General features: G+C 49.3%; 2 protein-coding genes across 2 annotated transcripts in view; one reads left to right on the top strand and one right to left on the bottom strand.

Annotated features, from left to right (window-relative positions):
* The window catches only part of UPP2 (uridine phosphorylase 2), a 29,123-nt gene extending 28,309 nt beyond the window's left edge, over positions 1–814 (bottom strand). The window contains exon 1 of the mRNA XM_064661837.1: positions 809–814. The gene's annotated coding sequence lies outside the window, so the exon portion shown is untranslated. The remainder of the gene's footprint in view (positions 1–808) is intronic.
* ACVR1 (activin A receptor type 1) overlaps positions 1–20,597 on the top strand; it is a 49,702-nt gene that overhangs the window by 3,845 nt on the left and 25,260 nt on the right. The gene's annotated exons all lie outside the window — the stretch shown is intronic.

The raw sequence follows: 20,597 nt of genomic DNA, 5'->3' as shown, positions 1-20,597 counted from the left end.
TCCTCTTTGGCAGGGTTCCTTTGATGTGCTCTGCCCTTTCATGCTGTGGGTGCCTCGCCTTGCTGGCTGTCCCAGCGCTGGCCGTGCCTGTCCCACCCTGCTGTGCCAGGCAGTGTGCTGGGGGCCAGAGCCTCTTGGACACGAGACTGCCCAGCTCTGGGCAGAACGTGCTCTGCATTCCTTGTGCCTTGGTGTGGCTTCAGCTCTGAAACACCTGAGAAGCCCCCAGATCAAGGCCCCTTATCTCAAGTGCTGGAATTCAGTTTGAGTACAAAGATGGTGTAAGTCCCTGATCGACTGGGATCATCATTGTCCTTCAGCTCCACAGTTTCTTCATGCCCGGGACCTGTTTTAGTTTTACGTGCAGTTGGCTCAGCCTTGTTCTGCAAGGCTGTGTGAGGTGGTGTGGATGCAGTGTGTGTCAGTAACTGACTCCTGCTAAGGGGAGAGGTGCCTGAAAGGAAATACTGTAGAGGTTGTAAAGTCACAATTGACATGTGAGTGAATGGGAAGTGATGATCTTACATAATTCCTTATGATGTAAGGAAGGGGTTGCACCGTGTGTAGTCAGTAATCGACAGCTGTAACATTGAAACTTACAGTTTTTGCCTGTTTAAGCCATATACTGATTGTAGTGGGACATTCAGGAGACTTATTCTTCTTTTAAGAAATAATTGGATCTCATGGTAGGCCTGTAGGGAGCCAGTAAATGCAGCAGTTCAGATGCAGGTTTGGGCTTGGGAATTTATCTCCATCTGGGAAGTATGGGGTCAGGGGCAGAGGAGGATGGGAGAACGACCTTTGCATGCTGTGTCCTCACGCTCCTTCCTAAGGGTCTGCTCCTGGCCTCTTTTGGGGTCAGGTTATTGCTGAGTGAGGTGTGTGTGGCGGTGTTTGTTGCTCCTGTTGGTGTGCAGAGGCAGCTCAGCAGTTGCTTGCCCCCAGAAGTCCTGTTGTCAGTGGATCTCCCTTCCTGGCAGGCTCAGATGAAGTCACTGTTCCCTGCTCATGGTGCTTCTGTGAAGGTGCATCGGGAAGTGCCTGGAGCTTGCTGTAGAGTAACTCCACTCTGCTTTAGGAAAAGGAAGGCTCCAGCTTGGTTAAGAAAAGCTTATTAAAACAGGAGACCTCCAGTTCAGTGATTGTCCAAGGCAGACTTTGGAATCATTTGCCATGTCTGAAATGACCAGAGATGGAGGTAGGAGATGGTGAGGGGGAACACCAAGGGCTGTTATCTGGGCCTTTCTACAGAAGAGGTGATGCTGCAACCCTTAACCATCTGTCCTGAGCCCCTGGAACATTCCTTCCTGGCACACTGAAGCCACAGATGACCCTCAGTTGAGTGGAAACTGGTAGGAGGGCTCGTTCCTGGTCTTAGGGAGAGCAGTTGTAGCGAGTTGTGCTCACTGGAGGTCGGGCCTTTCTTGTTCTGACTGCAAGCCTTACCTCTGCTAATGAGCTGCAGAAGAGAGGCCAACAAACACCTCTTCTAATTGCAGGTCTGCTGTTTGCCTGGCAGGGATCCGGTGACAGCAGGAGCGGGCTGGCAGCCCTGCCAGCCGCCTTTGGCTGGGCGGATAGCTCGCAGGCTAGAAGTGGCTTCCCTTTGAAGTCCTGGAAGCTGCTGATCCCTGCTTTCAGGAGTCTGTGTGCCTCAGCAGGCCCCTCCAACCCTCCCCTCGAATGGCCTGGGGTTCCTGGCGCAGCGGTTTGAGGCGGTTGGGGCTGTGGTTGCGCAAACCTTTTTGCTGGCTACTAATGCCAGGGGAGTAAGTAGTCCTGCTTCTCCCTCTCCGTGTGCTGTTCTTTCCCCCGTTCAGGCATCTCTGGCCATGTGGTGCACTGGATAAGGTGTTAATTTGGTTAAAACTTAGTCTGTCTCTGCCAGATTAGTTCTAACCCAGGTTAATTCCCGGTTTGTTTTCTTGTGCTGGTGCTAAGGAGGGATCTGCGAGGGTACGAGTGGCTGGGCAGACACAGAGGGTACTGTGCTGCCTCGGTGTGTTTGTGAAAACTGTTGCCTTGCTTGAGTTCATTGTAGGAGTATTGAGTTTGGGTTTTTAGGGTACCTTGGCCTGGTTGGTCTGTGCCAGAGTGGACCTGCTGTGCTCTGCTCCCCAGGGAGAGTTCCTGCAGGTTTCCTTGCTCTTGGCCTTGGCTGTGGCCTCCCTGTGTGCTCAGACACAGGTTTTTGGAAGTCCCACACGCCTGCCTGCCCTCCCTTCTCTGCAGGACAATGGCCAGTCTGTCCCCTGAGCTGGTGGCCAGCAGTGGCCAGCCTGTCCCCCAAGCTGCTGCACGGTGCCAGAGCTGCCCCACGTTACTCATCCCTCAGGGGTGGTGATGTCCTGCATTGTCAGGTGGTGTGGAATGGGAGGCAGAAGAGATGAGAGCGAAATCTCCCTAGGAACAAATGTAAAATTAAACAAAATGCGTGTTTGTATTAGTCAGCCTAAACCAGACTGTGCTATTTAGGGCTCTCCACTGCAATAAACTTGTCTCTTGTGTTTGTGTGGGTGGACTGCAACAATTAAGTCATTTTAAGTCTGAATCTTAGAAGAGAAAACAAAATCAAAAGAAAATGGTTTGGTTTAAGAGAATATTAATTGTATCATGTTACATTAAAATACTCTTATGTTAGAGAAAAGATAGGTGATGCCTTGCAGGTTGGTTATTGGTAAAAGTCATGTCCATGCTGCACATTGAAACTCTTCTTGACTTCATAAGGAGTGATATCTTTTGGGTTTTTTAATCCATTAAATCCTTTCCTGCTGCTGGAGAGTAGCTGCCTGCTGCAACTGCAGTTGTAGTTGTGGGGTAGCAGCCTGTAAAACATCACCTTTGATGGCATGGGCTGGGCAAATCCCAGGCTGGAGGAAGATTTGGCAATGGAGTTCATGTGGCAGTCAATCTTGAATTACTATACTGTGTGCTACTCCTTATTTTCCATTGTCAGAATAAAAACTTGTGTAGCTTGTAGTGCACTAGTCTGAGTATTAAATTAGCTAATTCATATCTCCTAGGAATGGAATTACAAGTTGTGCATTTTTAAAAAAAGGCTATTTTCAATTTGGTTTTTAAATACTGACTCAAATGGTAAGAAAAAGTATTTTAGATGTACTCTTAACTCATGAAAAAGTGCTGACGCTTGTGAATTTAAAAAAAACCACAACAAAACAGAGGAGGGATGTGTGTACTCTTGGCGATTTTGATTACAATAGAAAAATAAAGCAAATATTTTGAAAACTCAGGGAATTATTTTCCAGACATTTATTCTTATGTACTGAGCATTGATCTAAGTAATTTTTATTCCACTTGACCTTTATTTTTGGATTGAGTTGCAAAACCTGTGTGCATCCTGGGTCTAAATGAAACGATGATGAAAAATGCCACGCAAGCATCTTTTTACTCCACCCATTTTCCCTCTCGGGGTGACTACGTGTAAATGTGGTCTGGGACCATCTCTGCTTCTCTTGGTTTGGGAGCTGTCCTCCCTGCAGGGGTGGCACAGGGTCTGTCTTTGATGTCGTGTTCCTCTCTCAGGCAGAACCTTGCTGCTCGGCTGGGCAGCCCTTTGTGCCCAGCCCAGCTCCCAGATGCCCGTCTGGGAGAGCAGAGGTACGTCTTTGTGGTTAGGATGAAGGTTAAATCATTGCAGTGCTGGCTTTCCTCCAGCTTCTTTGCATAATTTGAACCTGTCTGTGTCCAGAAAGAAACATTCCAGTTATTTCAAGTGGCTGGGGTGGCAGACAGCTCCTGTGGCAGCCTGCAGACCGTGCAGCGCGTGGGCCGTGTCGCCCCCCGGTCGCGCGCGAAGGCGCAGCTGGGACGTGGCCGGCGCCTGCCTTGGCCTTTCCTCCGTGGCCCTTCTCAGGGATCCTGCCTTTCCTTGGCTTTTGCTGTCAGGCCTGTGCACTTCTTAAATTCTTGAACGACTCTTTGGCTTGGCTTTTGCTCTCCCTTAACCTCGCATTAGTTCGTTGTCAGTTAGGCCTTTACAAATGTGCCAGAAATGCCACGTAGACACTTTAGTGTGTTTGTGGACCTGGCATGTTTGCATCAGTCTCCAGTAGAGAGTAATCTGAGTGACATGTCCCAGCTTGCCTAAACAATAGGTGTTTTTTCTATCTTGGTTGTATGCGTTTTACACATTTGTAAGACTAATGTCATACCTCTGAAGCAAACCTGGGCAAGGTCTGCAAAACCTGTTCTAAAATCTGAACCTATTTAGACCCTTCCCTCCATACACCTTCCTTACAACATGTCATATTTTGAAGAATGAGTGAATCAATATGACTGTTCCTAAATGATGGAAGTAAAAACCTAAGCACCATCAAAAGGCTGTTTGAAAGAAATACGGTATTTCCATGCCTGGTGCAAAAGCGGTGTATTTTAACAACTGGAAAAGACTTTAACTTCATCTTTTGTTTGGAATTTGTTCCTGGATGTTGTTTAGACATTCAAAGAAAACAGGTATTGGACTCTCATGTGAGAGAGCATCCAGGATTTGGAGGGAACTTTTTCTAGTTTCTCCATTAGGAAGGAGAATGCCATGCAGTGAGAAGCCAGAACACCCAACTGGCTTTTGAAGCTTGGTTTTCTTACGCAGTTCCTGGAGTCTCTGGTGAGGAATTGCTGTTCCCGAGGCTGCAGTGCAGTTTTACACCTTCCATGACAAAGGGTCTGCAAGGAGTAAAACCTACTTTATTTCCAGTCTGGGGATTTGTGAAACTTTGACGTGCAGCCCAATTATAGTCATGTTGGTTTAGTTCCCAAAGTGGATGCTCTTTATTCTAAGAGAGGCCCTCCTTCATGCAACCAGGAGCATTGAAGGCCCTGAAGTGTTAGCATTTGAATGGTTTTGGCTTAGCTTTAAAATAAATATCTACTGGATATGGAACTCTGGGGAGTGGACTAAAGCAAATGGAGTAGGTGAATTAACTGGAAGTTGTTCCGCAAGGCTGGGTTCACAGAGCCACAGCACAGCAACACAGCGGCAGATGGACGCAGAAGAAGGGGATCTTGAGAGCTTGCTTGTGTTTTGAGGCTGTTCTCAAGTGAAGTAGGTGCAATTCAGAGGCTGCTGTTCCTCTGCACAGAGTCCCCTGGTCACTGTTCCTGCTCTGCAGCGTCCGTCCTTGTGTGGCTGGAGTGAGTGCCTGTGCTGTCTCCTCAAGGAAACAGCTTTCCTCGAGCTTTGGAAGGACTGCCATGTTTGTCTCCTGGTGCCTGATGGTTCTTTTCAGACCTGGGTGAAAATATCAACAGATGCCCTCCTTGAAGAGGGAGATTCATGATTTTTCCTGGCTGTGATGGAAATCTGGAAAGAGAAGCAAGTGCTCTTCTTCAGGGGTGTGTGTGCCACAGGGAAACCAAGCTAAACAAACTGACAAGCCCTCGTTCTTCTGGGGAGGGGAGGAGCACCACTCGTGGCTTTTGCCTGCCTTCTGGTAGGAATTCAGGTGCCTGTGAACCGAAAGTGGCCCTGGCACTGGGGCCACACTGTTTAGGGGGTGAAGAACTACTGTGCTGGGAGTGAAGGTGGTCTCTGCTGTCAGAGCTCCTAAAGGAGCCTTCTGGGAACCGAGATGGAGTTTGGCTCTCGTTACAGATACAAGTGACTGGGGGGTTGGGGAAAGAGGGACACTCAGGGAGGCTCTGTGGGACTCGGGTGTCACCGTGAGAGGAGGCAGTGGCACAGGGCCAGGCATGTGGCAGAGTGTCCCTACCAGAGTAAGTTATTGCTTGTCAGCTGTTAATTGGTGCTGTTCCCTCTGCACACGCTTCGTGTTCCAAGTGTGAGCAAAGCAGAGGCCAGCAAGCCCTCGGTGAGGTTTGGGGTGGTTTGCTGGGCAGTCTGTGTCCTGCCGTGGTACCCTGGCATCGGGGGAAGGTCCTTGCTGGCAAGTCAATAGAGATGTGATGGCAGAGGATTGCGTGTTTGGCTCGGGATTGTCTCACCCAGCAGTTCCCAGTGGCACGTGTGACGTCTCTCAGGGTGGGGACTGTGGTGTTTAACAGCCTTCCCTTGGTGGGAGGTGGGAGGGCAGTGCTGCAGGGCACGGGGGCTGGAGACCTCACCCTCCCTTCTGAGGCTGCACTGGCAGGGACCCTCTGCAGGGGGACTGCGGGGTCCCCCAGGGGAGTAGGGCTCGGGCAGCAGACAGTGAGTGTGCATAGAAAAGGTTCTTTCTGGAACACTGTCCAGTGTGACCACGAAGGGAAATAAACCCAACCCAAAGCTACAAACAGCAGTGATGTGTAGGCTGTAAGTGAAGTCTCTGAGGGGTTGGTATGCAAGCAGTGGGAAAGGATACCAATGTGGGGGTTTTCCTCAAAGTTCTGAAATGTTCTTCCAAAAATCTTAAGGCTTTTTTTGACAGGATTGATCTTGTTTCAGTTCCACAGGTGTGTTGGGTTGTGTGGGAATGAGGGATTCTTCTGAAATTGAGTTTATAATGGCATATTAATTAAAAAATTAATGTTGGACAAGCCAAAAATGTCTGATTTAACACTGGCATATCACGATTGTATGAATGGTGTCTGTAAGTGTGTTAGCTGTCAGCATGGTGCAGCTTACAGGTTTTACCCAACTTGTTCTTAGGGTCACAGACCCTCTGCAGGCACCTGTGGTCCTAACAACTGAAGGAAAAAGGTGCTTAATGTTATCTTCTTTTTGTGTGATAATTATGAGTCAAGAGGCCACAGTAGCTACTGTGTCAGAAGCAAACCCAGGCCAAAGGAAATAGGCTTTTCTGGCCTGCTGTGAGTTACAGCTTAGCATGAAGGTGGGTTTGCTATGCAGTATGTGATCGGTTCCCCGAGGCACCAAGGGAAGATTTGAGTATCTGATGATGTTTAAGGGAGATTCTGTTGATTCTCTGATCTTGAAAGGCCACTTCCTTACAAAGCAAGCAAACAAAAATACTCCCAGAAAAAGCTGTCTTTTAAAGTAATTTAAAATACTTAAATAAAATAAATGAACATGGCAAATATTTTCTACGTGAAACATGCAAAAAAAAAAAGTAGGATTTGATTTTACTCTGAATTGAGTTAAAAACTAGCAAGCTAAAACTTGGGCCTCTGTGGAAGGATTTGAGGAAATAATGAGATTTGCAGGGCTGAGCTGACCCTCCCTGGAGCCAGGCCGAGGTCCTGCAGGAATAGGCGGCACCTTTGCGGTTGTGCGTCTGGAGTATAAAAGTTAAAATTACCCTAAATGGCTGAGCTGTTTTGGGTTTAATTTAATTTGTGTTTTTGTTTGCTTGTTGTAAAACCCCCCCAGTAAATGCTAAATAAAGTTTGTTAAACGCTTGCCCAGCTGCTTAATGAGAAGAGTTTAAAGGTGATTGAACACTCCCTCCTGGTCTAGGACACGGCAGAGATTTGTAAAGAGTGTTTCAGATCTTCCTGAAACTTCAGGTGTGGGATGGTGGGGGCCGTTTACTGGGGCTCCTGAGAGCAGCAAAGCCTGACTCCACTTGATCCAGGAGCTGAGAAACAGGGTGGTCTTTTCTCCTCCCACCCAGGCCACCCAGCCAAGCTCACCTGGCTGGCTTTGGCCAGGTCAGTTCAACAGCAACACGTCCTGTGTCCTTGGGCTTTACTGGCAGAAGGCTCTGATAATTTTTCTTCTGTAATTAGCACAATCAGGCCATTGTAGGCCTGTTTTCCAATTAAAAATAAACTCAGAAATATACTATTTGTAAAAGTAAATAATAATAATAAAAAAATATTGCTTTTTGTAAAAAACTGGAAACCTGGGCTCCTGGGTACTGGAGTAGAGGGACAGAGAAGGAAGTGGTCTTTAAAGCCTATATTAAGTTAGTCTTAATATGTTCATTTGTGTTGAACTGTAATTAAACCTTTCTTAAAAAAGAACAAAAAATAAGTACAAAATCATGCATGAAATGAGTTATTTAAATTGTACTCAACTTTCTAATTTAAATCACCTTGATCAGCTTGTGAGCATTTAAATACACAGCAAAACCTGAAATGAATATTCCACCCGTAGAGATGTAAAATGCTGTTTTGAAAATTTCAGAAAACTAGTTAAAATTCCAAATGTGTGGGTTGGGGGCTTTGTGGGGGGATTTTTTGGTTTGTTTGTTTTAAAACTTGAATTTTGCTTAGCTTGTCTCTGAATCATTATGCTCACACAATTACTCAGTAGGGTTTATTTTGCATTTCTGTAGCTATTTTTTTCCTGGTATTAGTCCAGTGAAACTTCCATCCCGAGTGCAGAGTTCCTGCTCCAGTGAAGCGACTGCAGCTAAAGGCAAGTGTGGCGTACCCGCTGTTGGGTGTTCATCCTGGGGATTTATCCAGCCTCAGCTGGGAAGGGTTGGGGCTGTGAAGTGCTTTGAAATTATGTCACTGTCATTTTGTGCCTTCCCAAGATTAAGGCTTTGGGTTTGAGGGAGGAGGCAGGAGAAAGGGGGTGAAGATGGAGTGAAGGCTTAAAGCAGCGTGGAAGGTCCAGAGAAACCTTTACCCTCAATAAGAAAACTTCTCTACCGGCAGCACAGCATCACACAGCCCCTGCAGCTGTGTGCAGGGAACTGGAGCCGTGTAGGAAGGATGAAATACTCCACGTAGTGCTGAAATCATTCTGTGTGGCACTCCTTGCCAGGAGCAGCTTGTGCAGCCTGGCTGGATTTTCGGGTGGCCAGGGATTGCTTTTTCCTGGGGAGCCGTGCAGACCTGCAGAGAGCCCTGGCTCGTCCAGCCCTCCCCAGAGTTGCTAGTTTGGCAACTCTGCCCCTGGGAAGTTTACCACAGAATTATTTTGAAGCTGTTTAATTTCTTTGCAGCCCTGCTTGTGGGAACTCGGTGCTTTTGGGTTTGTTCCGTGGCTTGCTTTGTCTGCCCTGAGCTGGTGCTGCTGGTGCTCGTGTCACGGTGCAGTGACAGCTCAGCCTTTTGCAGGGGTGACAACAGAGCTGCTCAAACATCTCCTGCCCCCTCCTCCCCACCTGGTGGCAGGTGAGCAGAGCCTTCGTGTTACAGTCAAATACAGACCATGGAGCAGAGCCTTTGTTTGGAATTCATGTTCCCACCAGTTGCAGGCAAGACCTCTCTTATGCTTCAGGCTTGTGGTGCTGATAGGAGACTGTCCTGCCTCTGGTTGTGTGGAGGTGAGACAGGGGCAGGACTCCAGGAGAACAGACTTCTGCGTGCAGAAGGGAGATGAAGGGTTTATTGCTGCTGGAGGAGAGCTGAGAGGTAATGTACAGCTGCAGGTCCAGAAGTGGGTGTTCCTCTGAGCAGCTGCAGGCAAGAAGTCATCTCATCAGAGTTCTGAGCTAGAGGTCTGTCGCTGTAGTTGTTTCTTGCAGCAGTGTGTTTGTATCTGTGGGCCAGTGTTAACCAGTGTCCAGCAGCCCTTGTCTTCACCAAGCCCCAGACACTGTTGTTGGATGTTCGGTGCCACTGCTGGAGATCACAGCTCACTGGCACCCTGGCTGTGCCCCTCAGAACCCAGCAGGAACAAGGGAACAAACAAACTGTTGACCCCAGATGGAATTTAGTTATAAAAGCTATTTTTTAAAAAATGACCAAAAAAAGAAAGGTGACAATTCTTGAAAATCATCTGCTAAGTAGCAGATGAGAAATTCTTCTAGTGCAGAAGACAGCTGGAGAGAAGGTGGCAGAAGGAGAGTGCCTGGACTGGAAGGTACATGTGAAGGTGAAGGAAAGGGGGGATTCCAGAGAATGGAGTGAAAATAATTGCTTTGAGGGACTTGGAGCGAGTGGAAGGGAACATAAAAAGAGGAGGAATCAAAGTACTTGGTTAAGTGGTTTGTGCCATGTAGGTAGCTACATTTCAGTTTCCTGCATGGTCATGAACTGGGTATTGAGGGAATGCTGCAGTGCTCTTCGAATTCAGGGAAATCCTAGGCATGGCAGATTTTGTTTGACTGCATAAATGGTTCTTCATGGGAAACAAACCTGACCAGCAACCGGGTTCACGTGGTAGTGGTTCACTGGTTTAGTTTCAAACTCTGCTAGCCCAAGTCATGATTATCCTTGCTCTGGGAAACCGTGAGGAGTGTCCCAAAGTGGCAAGCAGGACGAGCAGGAAGTCCACCCAGTGGGACAGTTCAGCCTGGAGCTCTGGTCTGAAGGAATGCAGTCTTGTCCATGTCTGCGGTGACTGTTCCCAGGCACGGGGCAGTGACTGCTGCACACATCAGTAGGGGTGACTTTTGTTTTTACTGGCTCAAACTGTCAAGTGAGTTCATATTATTCAGTCAATTCTGGGACTTTTGGAGATGATTTAGTAATTCCTGTTTTTTCAGCCAACTGACAGAAAAATGAAGTTTTAAAAGCATTGATAAAGGATCCATTTATTCAGCTCTGATCTGCTTGTTTGCTGGCAGTGCTCAGCTTCCTCTGGAGTGCCCGGCTGCTGAGGGGCAGGCTGGGGGCCTGCAGGGACAGGGGCTGGGGGGACTGAGCCTCACTGCTGCCGAGTACCATTGCTGTGAGTTAATCCTGCTTTTCAGAGAGGAAATGGCTAATTCGTGAGTAGATGCCTTGGGAACAGGCAACAGCTGGGTGCAAAGCAAAAATCTGCTAAAACATGAGTAATTTCTGAGTGGTGCGGAGAGGGTTTTTGTGTGTATTCAGCAGCAAATTACCATTTGAGCTTATGCTGCTGTTGCTTCCCTGGCGCTGGCATGCGCTGTGTGTTTGAACTGGTGGTCATTGCTATGAGACTGTCAAAGCACTGCTACAATGTGGGGGTTGGCTCTCTCTCCTCTCACTCCGACACGGGCCTGTTCCCTTCAACGGGAACTATTTTAATTGGGTTCCACTCTGTGTTATGTTAAAATCTGCTGCTAGATGCAGAAACCCGTGAGACATGTTTTGTTTGTTCCTGAAAACATACGCTTTATTCTGCTGTGGCCATTCAAATTGGTTTTACGTGATTGTCAGCTGAAAATAATACTGCGATTGGCAGCAGCACGGCGGCTTCCTGCAGCCCGGGACTGGCACTGGGGTAGCTCGTCCGGGGGGGCTGTGGGAGAGCAGTCATTGCTTAGCAGGCGGCAGCGTGTCCCTGGGGAAGGGCTGGCCCAGCACCCGGGCAGGCCCAGCACCCGGGCAGGCCCAGCACCCAGGCAGGCCCAGCACCCAGGCAGGCCCGGGCAGCTCCGGGTCCCGGGTGCTCCGGGACAGCGGAGCCGGGCCATGGTGGGGAACCTCTGGGCCACCATCACCCAGTCCAGCTGTGCTGGGGTGGGAGCTGTGTGGGCTGCAGGCCAGCTGTGGGTGAGGCCGGGAGTGCCGGGCAGAGGCGGCACACGCGGGGGAGAGCAGGGAGAGCTTTGGTGTGAGCCGGGAGTGCGTAACTGCAGTGGGATGGCTGGTTAGAAAATAACCAGTAGTCATGACTTCTGTTAATTAACTACTAAGAGTTAAATAAATGTTGTTGGAATAACTAGTCTGTGTTTATTTGGCACGTCTTTCTCCAGCCAAGGCTGGTGCTAGTTGGTACATGCTCCACTGCTGAGCCTGTCTGCAGCGTGGTTTTATGTTTTCCTTCTGTATTGATTTTCATGATTCATTGACCATGATCTAAGCAAAAAGCACACTTAAATGACACTGGAGACAGCTGTCTGTTAAAGTGGGACCTTTATGTAGCCTGAAATGGCGCCAGGTTTTTTTTCCATTAGTTTATCAAGTAACACACACCAGTAATATTCTTTGTTTAATTTCCTTTTCTAGGTCACTGATATGTCACCTCTCTTTTGTGTAAGAAGTGATGGTAAATTCTCACTTTCCTATTGGTTTTGCTTGTGTTATTTTTCTGATAATCCTTTTCGAGGTTATTTTGAAGTATATTTATAAGGAAGGGGCCTTACATTGTGTTTGGGAGTCTGTACGAAGGACTCGGTTTTTCTCCCAGTGGAGCTGTTTTGGAAGGCACATGTGGGAAGTTTGGATAAAAGCAGAAACATGTAAAGCTTGGGAAGCTGATGTGTAGCTTTTTCCAGTTTTAATCTGTCTCTCTTTGTATAGCAAGCTGAAGTTCCAGATGTTGTTTTGGCTTGGAGATAGTGAATGGGGGAAAAATAAGCATTCTTAATGTTGACAGAGTCAGCCTGTCTGGGTCTGCGCTGACAGGAAGAGGGAGAGATAAAACCTTCATTAATGGTGTAGTGCTGCTGCAGAGCCAATGGAGCAGGGCCATGTCCCTGGAGAAGCAGCTCCAGCAGCACCAGTGCCTGGTGCCAGCTGTGGGAGCGACAGCTGGAGCCATGATGGGACACTGAGCACTGATGTCCTGGGGAGCCCTGGGGCTGCTGGGCTGTGCAAACCCCCCGGGTTTTAGTTCAGTGTTCATTCTCACCCCCTTTTCTCCTCCCCCCAACACACCTCTTGGAGTCCTGCTTGCCCTTGGTAACTGACTCTGGGGGCTGCAGAGCTGTGGGGAAGGGCTGTTGGTCCAACATGCTTTTGGGGTCAGATGGCTCTGTGGCTCTAACCCACATTGGGGTTCTGTCCTGGAACACCAGTGGTGGGGTTCTGTCCTGGAGCACTGGTGGGGGTTTAGAAGCTCGTCCCCCCGATGAGCTCTGTTTGTTGAGAGTTGCAGAGCAGTTTGGGCATGTTGTGTGCTGGATTTCTTCTGGAGGAGACTAAACTGCGAGCTCTGTTCCTGGTGTGTCCCAGATGTGCTCCATCCTGAAACATGGGTGTTGAGTTCTCAGCCTCTTCTGGGCAGCTTGAAGCCATGTGTGGTAGTACCTTCCACACATGGAAGGGATCAGGCTCAACCCCTTCTGAAGTAAGAGGGTTGAAACAATTGTTAGGATACAGTGGTGTCCAGGAATGGAATTTCTTGGGCTAGTCCATAGGTTGTATGTATAACAGTCTATCCATTTTCCATGTTATATTAAATACATAAATATGCCATGACCTGTGTCTCTTTCAGACCTGTTCCTCCTGTCAGACTTATTTCTAAAATGTATGAGCAGTTTATTTTTAAATAATTGCTGCAGTTCTGCTGATTTCCTCCTTAATCTTTTCTTTTTCCCTTTCTCCATTGCTGGGTCTAGGCAGTAGCAGTTTCTGGTCAGTGCCTGTCCCCACGCCTGTCCCTTCCCATGTGGTGCAGCATGCTTCAGGCTTTCTGGCCGTGCTGGTGAGAATGCTCAGTTCACTTGCCTTGATACTGGAAAGCTAAGAGTGAGTAGTGCTGACACTCCCTCATCTGAGGGACAGAGGAGCCGAGCTGCTGCAGGTATCTGGTATGTGAAACCTTGTCTGTTCGCTGGTCCGAGTTGCCATACATGTCCCGTCAGTTTGTGCAGGTTTTTGGAACAAGGGACCAGGTGGGAGGGGAGCTGGTGTGTGTTGGTGTAGTGGGGTAAGGGATCCTTGGAGTATGTACAGTGCTGGCCTGATGGACATGGGTGTGAGCATAGGCCAGGATTGGAGTGGTTTAACCCTTTGTGCCTTGTTTTTGCCCCAGAGCTGGGGGTACCTGCCTGGAGCAGCTGCCTGACCAGCTGTGGTCGTGTACACATTGCCTGATGCCCCAGAAACACCATCCTTAGGAATCCCACTGGACTGGGCTGTGGGAGACGCTTCAGAGTAAAGGGGCTGTGGCATGTTTGCTGGAGGAAGATGCAGAAAGGGAATCTGGGTGTAGGAGACTGCTGCTGTCTACCTTTGTGCTGCTCACATTCCTGCTCGGCTGCCTGCAGGCAGCACTGGGGTGTCTTGCTCATGTGGTTCATGACTCAAGCCAAGCCCAGATGTTTTCATGCCCAGTCTGGCCTATATTCTGAGAATAATTTTGGATGCCTCAGTCCATTTTATTGTGGTTTCCTTAGTGTCTGGTCCAGCTGAAGTTAAGATGATTCCTGGCCTGATTGAATGCTCAGAGGCAGACATGGCAGCTCCTGCTTTCTCTCTGCAGCTGTGTTCCTGCTAACTTCAGAGCACTCAGAATTGGAGCCACATTGGTGGGAACCTGGGCTTGGGTTCTGATGCTGCTTTTCTTTGAGTGGAAACTTTTGCAGCATGAAACTCAGAAGAGTCTGTCTTGTGTCCAGGAGAGGGCCGAAAACACGACAGGTTCCTGTGGAGACAGATCCGGCCTTGCTGACCAACCTGGCTTTCCATTCCCACTGACAGGGACAGGGAGTTGTAGACCTGTGTGTACCCACTGTTGGACCTTTCCATCAGCACATCTGGCTGGCAGGCTGGTGACAGTTACTGTGCAGCATATCCAAAATTTATTTCCTCGTGCCTTTGACAGCGCTTTTTGCCCTTTTGTAGGAACAGTTTGTATTTGTTATTTTTTATTTGTGGGAAGTGCAGTCACTCCTTTAAGTTGTATGTTCTCCTCTCAGAGGAAAATGGCTTCATGCCGAATACTTCCCAAAAAGTGGTGTGGTCACCTGCTCTGTGTGAACAGGTGCTGTGTTGTGTCCTGTTGGAATGGTCTCTTGCTCCATTGCTGCCCAGGAGCAAGGAGAACTGTTGGCCCAAAGAGTACTTGGGCGCTTCCTTTTTTCGAGAGCAGTTGGTGAGGTTGTCTTTGACTCACTGTCTTCTGTGTGTGACATGAATGGTCATGGCTGGACCCTGCATGTGGAGATGTTGAACCTTGGAAATGGCCAGTGGATGTATGTCATGAGCTCACTTTAATCACAGGAGTGTGGCCCTGTTTCTACCTGATGATGGGTGCTGTGCTCTAGGGCAGTTTGTGTGGAGTTCCAAAGCCAGCCTGGTCTGTAAAGAGAACTTTAGCTGGCCTCGTGCTTCACTCTGCAGCTCAGTGTGTGCGAGGTCAGCCACAGGAATTTAGTGTTAAATAGGGACGAGATTGGCTGCTTCTGGCATCTCTAACAGCAATTAAATCAAAAGTCTGGATGAATCTATGGAATGGTTTTCTGGAGGTCTGCAAGTGCAGTCAGGTTTGGCAAGGCCATGTGAGATTTGTGAGTTTGAAAGCATACAGCTAAATAGGTGGAAAGGGAACACTTGAAGCAACTCTGGAAAGAAGTGTCAGAATTGTGTGTAATTGGGATAAATTTGGCATTGGGAGAGGTGCCAAGGTGCCCGATGATTTGACTGAGTGGTGCATAGCAGGGCAGTGGTGGACACTGGTTGGGACCATGACAGGGGAGCTCCAGTACTGGGGGGACATAGGGTGGTGTGACCCCTTTGCCTGAGGGGTTTAGACACTGCTAAAACAGCAACTAAGAAATGCCAGGACAGAGTGATTTGGAAAGATCTGGAGCTGTTTTAGCATGCAGGCTTGGATGTTAACTGGATCAGTGTCCCAGGTGAGCCTGTCACAGGTAAGACGTGAGCAGAACAGAGACCTGTTGTGGAGCCTTATGAAGCCTCAGGTGAGAAAGGGGGACAGCTTGCAGGATGCCTGGGGGGACCTGGAGCAGAGCAAGGGAGAGGATCCTGGTGGAGGGAGAGATCAGACCAAAGCTGTGGTGGAAGCTGCAGCACTTTGAGGTTAATATTGTTGGTGTGGGAAGAACAGAAATACCATCAGAAGGTTCTAGGTTGGAGAAAAGCCTCAGCTGGTCTTCCTCTTAGTGATGACTGCCCATCTGCTGTTTGTGGAATTCCTGAGGCTTGTACAGAGCCTCCAGAGCAGGCTGTCTGGAGTGTCCTGTTTCATAGTGCCAGTGGAGGACAGGAGGCTGTGGGCCACTGTGGCTGTAATAGAACCTGGGTTTGTTTGTCCCTTGGATTTAAGAGCAGAATAATGCGGCTCTGGCCTGTCCAAACAGGCAAGACCAAACTTTAGAACAATACTGCTGAAATTCTGTGGTGGTCTAATATAATCTCTGAAGAATTTGACTTTCTCGTGTGGCAGGGTGTTTCCTCTTTCTTGGGATTGCTACTTGTATTCAGCTTTTTGGACTCCACAGTAATAGTTAATGAAAGATTCTGCTGTGAGGAAAGGCTGTTCGGTGACTCGTGACTGTGGAGGATCAGGAACTGCTGTTCTCAGTCCAGTTGTTCTAAAAATATTGGTTAATTTTCTTTGACTGGCCGAGGGTGGGAGCAGTTAAGCTGTAAGTGGCATGCAGAACAAACACCTGACTTTTCTGTGTCCCTTAACCTTTCCAACTTTGTAGCAGCCCATCACTCCTGAAGAATGCTGCTCTAATCCCAAGTAATGGAGCAGTGAGTGGAGGTGTGAAGCCAGGCTCTCCTGAGCCCTGTCTCTCCTCGGTGCCCCTGCTGTAGTATGGTGTTCCTCTGCACCTCTAGTGCTCCTGTCCTGCTCAAGTTTACAGATTTATATATATATATAAAAATAGAAATCTACATGTATATTTATAGTATTTACAGCCTTGTAGCTGTGTTTGCTGTTGTGCTACTGTTGTAGTATTCTGCAATGAACTAGATTTAAAAAAATGTTTTGGCTAATTTTTATCAGAATCCCCCAAGCTGCATTCAGGGTAGGGTGCTTGGGCTGAGGGGCATAAGTAGAGTATTCTGGTGGTGATGACCCTGTGAAAATGACTGTGGAGGTTCAGATTTACCCAGGCAGGCAAAACCCAGCTGGGATTATTGATGTGCAAATGAGGGTCCTCAGTGAGGTGAAATACTGACACAGATGAGGGGTCGCCTGGGCGGTCCTGTGGTCCAGCAGCTCCTCCAGCTCACTCACAGAGCTCTGAGTGATCCCACTTGATAGCGTCAGGAGCTGTGAATGAAAAGCATTTGCACCACTCTAGGTCCCTACAGGTGTGAAAACACAGTGAGACTGTAGGGAGACACTCTTTATGAATGCATTTGTAGGAACTAGATGATATTGTTATCTTGCAGCAGGGCTTGCCACAGTGAGAGATGGTCTCTAAAGCTGTGCACATCATCAGACCTTGGCTTCTCTGAAACCCAGGGTGCAGAAAAGAGGGGAAAACCAGAGGAAAAAAAGAGCTTCTTTGAGGAAAAACTAAGACTTTTGTTGGTGATACTGAAGACAAAGATTTGTTTTTGAAATGTTTGGTTTGTGTTGGCTGAAGTATTCCACGGAAACTTCAAACAGGCAAGCTCTATTATTTGAAAATGTTGCTCTTAGATTAGCAGTCAGTGGTCTCATGTAGACCATGACTTCAGCTGTCTCGGATTTTCCCTGAGATTGTAGTGCAGTTCTCCAGGAGAGTGTCACTGATTTGGGGAGTGGGGGGTGATCCAGCCCCTACTGTCTGTCCCGCTGGTCCCCCTGGGGGGCTGAGGGTGCATTTCCACTGTGGGGAGGTGGTGCTGGGGGAAAGGACCCTGCTCAGGGTGATGGCAGTGAGCTGGGGCTGTGCCTGGGGGGGTAGTCGGGCACTGCTGCGCCTTCCACTGGTCCAGAGGGGCTGTGGAACCACATCCCAGTAACACTGACTGGTGCCGTGCCAGAGTGTGCCCTTGCTGCCCACATGGGAGTGGGGCTCAGTGTTCCTGCCCATACTCCTTGTTTTTCCCCCCTGTCAGGACAGACCAGGATGCAATAGGAGCAGTGTGTGATTGGAATCCCAAAACCCCTGCAAGCTGTGAGTGTGTGTTCCTCCCTGAGCTTCTTCCTCACACACTGCACAGATAACATCTGTAATAAACACTGTAATGCTGGCTGGAGGAAAGCAGGCCAAACTGGGAGAGGTAGGCTCTGAGTAAGTTAAAAGGAAGGTGCTGGTAGTGGGTGCATTTTGAGGTGGTGTAGTTATTTTAATTTTTTTACCTGAAGTATTCAGGAGCAACTTTTACAGGAATTCCTGATAATCTGTCAGTCGAAAATATTTGTGTTTGGGTCTTATTCACAGCTGCTGGTTAAATCCAGGTGTTCTGTTTGGATGACATTTGTATCTTCAGTGGCAGTTTTGTGCTGAGATGTGACAGTGCACTGAATTTGGAGAGCGAACCATTCCAGGGGGAAAGGTGCTGTGTCTGGCAGCTGGATGTGCAGGGGTGCTCCACTTGCCTCCTGGGCCCAAGGCCTCAGCACAGATGAAGTCACCAGATGTTGATGGGGACTGTCCCCACTCTGTGGGCAGTTGGAATGGCCTTGGCAGAGTGGTGCCCAGCGTTGGCTGCAGCTCTGAGTTGTGTCTAAAAGCAAAAACGTCCGAGGAGCTTGGAAGCCGTGCACTGGAGCCCTTTTCCTGGCAGCTCTGGAATGCAGCGTTCCCCCTCTGGTAGGAGCTGTCTGTGTGCCATGTGAGAGTACCTGGGCAGCAAGGAAACGTGTGTAGCATGCTAAAGTAACACCTTTGAGTATGTGTGAAATATGTGTGAAGCCACAATAATTCCCGTGTATCTCAGCGTCTGGAGCAGATTCCTGCGCGTGTCGTGTGAGGTGAAACCTGCACGCCTGAGTGTTCCTGGGATGGCTCAGGGACCTGCCAACCCCAGCCTGCTCCTTTGCTGTGCACACCAAACCGTGTGTGCTGGTTCTCTGCACGTGTGGAATTGCACACCTCACTTCCCAGTGCTCCCAGCGATGACGTGATCGCTGAGCCATGGACAGTGACTGGGTGAGAGGGGTTTTGAGGGATGTTGCTGTGTGCAGGCTCTGCAGGGGAAAGCTGTTCCACGGGGCAGTGCTAATCCTTGATAGCTGCCTCCTGCTGCATATATTTACCCACAGGGCAACAAATGATATGGAAAGATACACATGTGGCTTCAAAGGCACCAGGAAGTTGCAATATGTATTGGGGTTTTCAGATCAATATGGAAGTGTCTGTGCTTGCTTCATCGTTGGTCTGCCAGCGATTGCCTCAGACACTGGTACTGATGCAATACCTGCACACAGCCCCAGCTTCACACCAGGGCTTTCTGTCTTCTGTGTCCTGCAACCACAGAGAAGTTCTGCTGCCCACGTGGAATCACTGGATGGTTTGAGTTGGAAAAGACCATCAGGTCCAACCATTCCCCCAGCACTGCCAGGGCCACTAACCCATGTCCCCAAGTACTACATCCACATGACTTTCACATCCTTCCAGGGATGGGGACTCCAGGCCCTGGGCAGCCTGTGCCAAGGCTGGACAACCCTTTCTGTGAAGAAATTTTCCCAATATCCAACCTGGAATAACTTGAGGCTATTTCTTCTTTTCCTGTCCCTTGTTCCCTGGGAGCACAGCCCAACTTCCCCCTGGCTCCCCCCTCCTGTCAGGGAGTTGCAGAGAGCAAGAAGATCCCCCCTGAGCCTCCTTTTCTCCAGGCTGAGCCCCCCCAGCTCCCTCAGCCCCTCCTGCTGCTCCAGACCCTTCCCAGCTCCGTTCCCTTCCCTGCACACGCTCCAGCCCCTCCGTGTCTTTCTTGCCGTGAGGGGCCCAGAACTGGACGCAGCCCTCGAGGGGCCTCCAGCAGTGCCCGGCACAGGGGACGGGCACTGCCCTGGGCCTGTGGCCAGCACTGACCAGGTGCCACTGGCCTCTTGCCCACCTGGGTACACCTGGCTTCTGTTCAACTGCCCTCAACCAGCACCCCCAGAGCCTTTCCCACTGGCAGCTTTCCAGCCCCTCTGCCCCAGCCTGGAGTGATGCCTGGGGTGGTTGTGACCCAAGTGTGGGACTTGACACTTCTGATGGAATAGACCATTGGCCTCAGCCCACATACAAGATCAGGAGTGCCCCTGCTCCCCAGCTGCCCTGCATGGGGAAGCTGGCAGTACTTTTGGTCTCTTTTTGTGTGTCCTGGGCCTTCAGCTGCTCTGCTGGTTCTCCAGGGGTTGCATGAGAGCCTCTGCCCTTCCCTCTGTTAAAGGAGAGGCTGTGTGTGATCTGGCCTTCCCCACCCTGCTCGGGAAGGGGCCGGTGCTGCTTCTGGCTCATTCCTTTGCCTAGGGAAGACTTTTTTCTCTCTTGGATAAGCGGTTGTGTTGTCCTTCTGTGTTGTTGTGTGTCTGTCCCCCCACCCTGCCACTGTGAGTGTTACTCGTGTGTTGTCCCATGCCAGGCCATTCCTGCAGTTGGTGTGTCAGCTGGATCTGTGGGCTGGCAGCATGAGCAGTACATGGCTCCATGCTTGCATGTACCAGGAGGGAGAAAGAACAGGGGGTTATTTTTAAAAGTGACACTCATGCTCTGCTGCCTCTTCCTTGTCTTTTAAGAACCAAGGGATTGGCTCTTGGGGAGCATGTCAGAGCTACTGACCTCATCAGGAGGAACTTCCAGGACACTTTACATTGTGTAGTTTGGTGGTTTTGTTCTTGCTCAGCAGTGCTGTGATTTTTGCTTTGTACATGAGGAGTGCAGGAGAATCAGTATCCCGTGCTTGACTCTCTCTGTGTTTGTGGTCACTTTAATCCAAGGCATTCGGCCTTTCTGGGTGGCACTTTGGCACATTTTTGGAGCTGCAGTACATGGACGTGTGCCTAGTGCGCTTGCAGGTGGGTGCCAAATGGGGTTGGTGGCTGGCTTCCATCTTCTGAATTCTGGCAACCAAGTTTAGACCTTAAGAAAGGGCTGCCCAAGGTTGCTGCTCTCCCAACGCAAGGAATGCCTTTGTGGGGCTGCTTGGGGGCTGGCAGCTCCTTTGTCTGAGCTTCAGTTAAAGAGCAAGCTGTGAATTATTGCTTTTAAATGCACATTTCTCCTTCTAAAGACACAGCTGTTGGT

The sequence above is a fragment of the Pseudopipra pipra genome, chromosome 7, assembly GCF_036250125.1.
Source record: "Pseudopipra pipra isolate bDixPip1 chromosome 7, bDixPip1.hap1, whole genome shotgun sequence".
Classification (NCBI taxonomy): Eukaryota; Metazoa; Chordata; class Aves; order Passeriformes; family Pipridae; genus Pseudopipra; species Pseudopipra pipra.
Note: the sequence above shows the minus strand (reverse complement) of the source record. Positions and strands in the feature narration are given on the sequence as shown.